The sequence below is a fragment of the Saccopteryx leptura genome, chromosome X, assembly GCF_036850995.1.
Source record: "Saccopteryx leptura isolate mSacLep1 chromosome X, mSacLep1_pri_phased_curated, whole genome shotgun sequence".
Classification (NCBI taxonomy): domain Eukaryota; kingdom Metazoa; phylum Chordata; class Mammalia; order Chiroptera; family Emballonuridae; genus Saccopteryx; species Saccopteryx leptura.
In genome coordinates this window covers 86,639,734-86,643,447 of record NC_089516.1, presented here as the reverse complement: position 1 = coordinate 86,643,447, position 3,714 = coordinate 86,639,734, and the positions used below count along the sequence as shown (strand labels likewise).

General features: G+C 41.1%; 1 non-coding gene across 1 annotated transcript; it reads right to left on the bottom strand.

Annotated features, from left to right (window-relative positions):
* Positions 1-2,191: 2,191 nt before the first annotated feature.
* LOC136386536 (U1 spliceosomal RNA) lies at positions 2,192-2,351 on the bottom strand. The gene has a single exon (XR_010747927.1). It is a non-coding gene; the product is annotated as a U1 spliceosomal RNA (small nuclear RNA).
* Positions 2,352-3,714: the final 1,363 nt, after the last annotated feature.

Here is a 3,714-nt window from a genome sequence, read left to right as displayed (position 1 = left end):
ATAATCAAAACTGTATGGTATTGGCAGAAAAATAGACACTCAGACCAATGGAACAGAATAGAAAGCCCAGAAATAAAACCACATATATATGGTCAAATAATCTTTGATAAGGGGGCCAACAACACAAAATGGAGAAAAGAAAGCCTCTTCAACAAATGGTGTTGGGAAAACTGGAAAGCCACATGCAAAAGAATGAAACTCGACTATAGCCTGTCCCCGTGTACTAAAATTAATTCAAAATGGATCAAAGACCTAAATATAAGATCTGAAACAATAAAATACATAGAAGAAGACATAGGTACTAAACTCATGGACCTGGGTTTTAAAGAACATTTTATGAACTTGACTCCAATGGCAAGAGAAGTGAAGGCAAAGATAAATGAATGGGACTACATCAGAATAAAAAGTTTTTGCTCAGCAAGAGAAACTGATATCAAAATAAACAGACAGCCAACTAAATGGGAACTGATATTTTCAAACAATAGCTCAGATAAGGGCCTAATATCCAAAATTTACAAAGAACTCATAAAACTCAACAACAAACAAACAAACAATCCAATAAAAAAGTGGGAAGAGGACATGAACAGACACTTCTCCCAGGAAGAAATACAAATGGCCAACAGATATATGAAAAGATGCTCAGCTTCATTAGTTATTAGAGAAATGCAAATCAAAACTACAATGAGATACCACTTCACCCCTGTTAGATTAGCTATTATCAATAAGACGGGCAATAGCAAATGTTGGAGAGGCTGTGGAGAAAAAGGAACCCTCATACACTGTTGGTGGGAATGTAAAGTAGTACAACCATTATGGAGGAAAGTATGGTGGTTCCTCAAAAAACTGCAAATAGAACTACCTTATGACCCAGCAATCCCTCTACTGGGTATATACCCCAAAACCTCAGAATCATTGATACGTAAAGACACATGTAGCCCCATGTTCATTGCAGCACTGTTCACAGTGGCCAAGACATGGAAACAACCGAAAAGCCCTTCAATAGAAGACTGGATAGAGAAGATGTGGCACATATACACTATGGAATACTACTCAGCCATAAGAAATGATGACATCAGATCATTTACAGCAAAATGGTGGGATCTTGATAACATTATACGGAGTGAAATAAGTAAATCAGAAAAAAACAAGAACTACATGATTCCATACATTGGTGGAACATAAAAACGAGACTAAGAGACATGGACAAGAGAGTGGTGGTTACCAGGGGTGGGGGGAGGGAGGACGCAGGAGGGAGGGAGGGAGAGAGTTAGGGGGAGGGGGAGGGGCACAGAGAAAACTAGACAGAGGATGACGGAGGACAATCTGACTCTGGGTGAGGGGTATGCAACATAATTTAATGACAAAATAACCTAGACATGTTTTCTTTGAATATATGTACCCTGAATTATTAATGTCATCCCATTAACATCAATAAAAATTTATTAAAAAACAAAAACAAAAAAAAAAAAACCAGTAAGGGAAGGAGTCTTGGGGAGGTGAACATGCAGTAAAATATACAAATGATGTGTTATGGAATTGTACATCGGAAACCTATATAATTTTATTAACCAATGTAACCCCAATAAATTCAATTAAAAATAAAATTAAAAAAAAAAAAAAAAGACTAAGCTTTTCCCCCACCCTTGACTGTTACATGATGTAGGGTGGTGCACTCTCATGAGGAATCCCATTATGCCTGAGATAAGTGACTTTGTATCAGAGACTTCCTTGTTTGTATATTGGACTAAAAGGTTTTGGTTTCTATACTATAAAGTGAGGCAGACTGGGAGCTTGCTCTCTCTTGGTTCCTGAGATTATCATTAGAGTAGAGAGCAGAGAAAGGCCATGTGGAGGAGAGGAGAGAGGCAGCCAAGATGGTGGAGTGCTAAAGGAGAAGCCAGTTAGTGCAGAGTTTGTGTAGAGAAAAGAAGATGAGGAACAAAGGAGAATGAGGCTAGTGAGCTAGAAACTTTTGATTCTAGGAAACTCAGATAAGTCAGTAGCTTTGTGAGCGCTGAATGAGTGGGTTTTGGAGCCCAGTGTGTGTTTTTACTTGCCCGCCAGGTGCAAGCTAGGATTAAAGATGATGGCCCACCAGTTTTTGGCTCCGTTGTTTCCTTACCATCTGTCTGAATCTAATGCAAACCTGGACAGGCCAGGTGGCTGTGATGGTGGCCATGCCTACTGGCTTTACAAGTGCGAACACAGTCCCTCACTACTGCAAATTACACAGTCGAGTTTCCCACATTTAGGGAAGTTGCAGGAGTCAGCACATCTGGAGTGTAGTGTTTAAGCCTCATCCTGGGAAAAGCACCTTTGTGATCATAGTATCTCCCCTGCCGGGTAAGTATAAGGTATTAGTGTTTTAAATCCTACCATTTTGATTGCGTGTATAGATGGTGTCAATATTACTCAAGCCAACTGGGAATGTCTCCAGCTTTACTTCAGTTCCACCTTCCATTCTGTGCAGAACAAATGGAGGTTTTGAATGTGCTTCTTGACCTTCACTTCCCAGGATATGTGACTTGCCTTTCTCCTTATTTTTACTAGACTTCAACTGTCCTCAGCTCTAGTCTCCTGCATGACTCCCTAACTCTTGTCCCTAAGCTATACCTTGACCATATTTTCCTTTTTATCTACCATTAAAAAGGAGCCAGTTGGCTCCGTGGTAGAGCGTCGGCCTGGCATGCAGAAGTCCTGGGTTCGATTCCCGGCCAGGGCACACAGGAGAAACGCCCATCTGCTTCTCCACCCCTCCCCTCTCCTTTCTCTCTGTCTCTCTCGTCCCCTCCCGCAGCGAGGTTCCATTGGAGCAAAGATGGCCCGGGCGCTGGGGATGGCTCCTTGGCCTCTGCCCCAGGCGCTAGAGTGGCTCTGGTCTCAACAGAGCGACGCCCCAGAGGGGCAAAGCATCGCCCCCTGGTGGGCGTGCCGGGTGGATCCCGGTCGGGCGCATGCAGGGTCTGTCTGACTGTCTCTCCCCGTTTCCAGCTTCAGAAAAATACAAAAAAAAAAAAAAGTAGGAAATTAATTCTATTAAGTCCTGCCAGATAGTTCAGTTGGTTAGAACTTTGTCCTGAAGCACAGAGGTTGCTGGTTCAATCCCCAGTCAGGGCACATACAGGAACAGAGAGATGTTCCTGTCTTTCTTTCTCTCATCAATAAATAATAATGAAAAAAATTATGTGAATAACGTAGGTAGTGTCCCAGTAGTGATGAATGGGGGCCTTGGTATTGGAAGGCAGGATAAGCAAACACATCATTACCCTTCTCCACTTCACTCATCACCTCTTTCTCCTTATTAGTCACAATTGTGCTGAAGACCTAGAGGCAATTCAGAACATCTCAACACACTCACTAAATCTATCATTTCCCCTAAAGTTCAAATAAATGCCTAGGAATTAGTGTGCAGATTAAAGAATGTAATTATTAGTCAGTCTAGCTAGTTATCGGCAGCTTTTTAAGAAACAAACAGCATGATGATTAGGGAGGTCAGGCTAACGATGAAAATAATTAGAAAGCAGAGTTTGTGATTTTCATTTGTCCATGACTTCACTTGCTCTTATAAGGATTAAATGATTAAAAATTGTCTCTAACTAAACTATTCTATTTTTCCAACAGAGTTGGAGTAACTCTAACTTAGACTTTTGGAGAACTACCAGTCATGTTAGTATAAAAGACTACTGAAAATAAAATAAAAAGAGCAGTCAATTG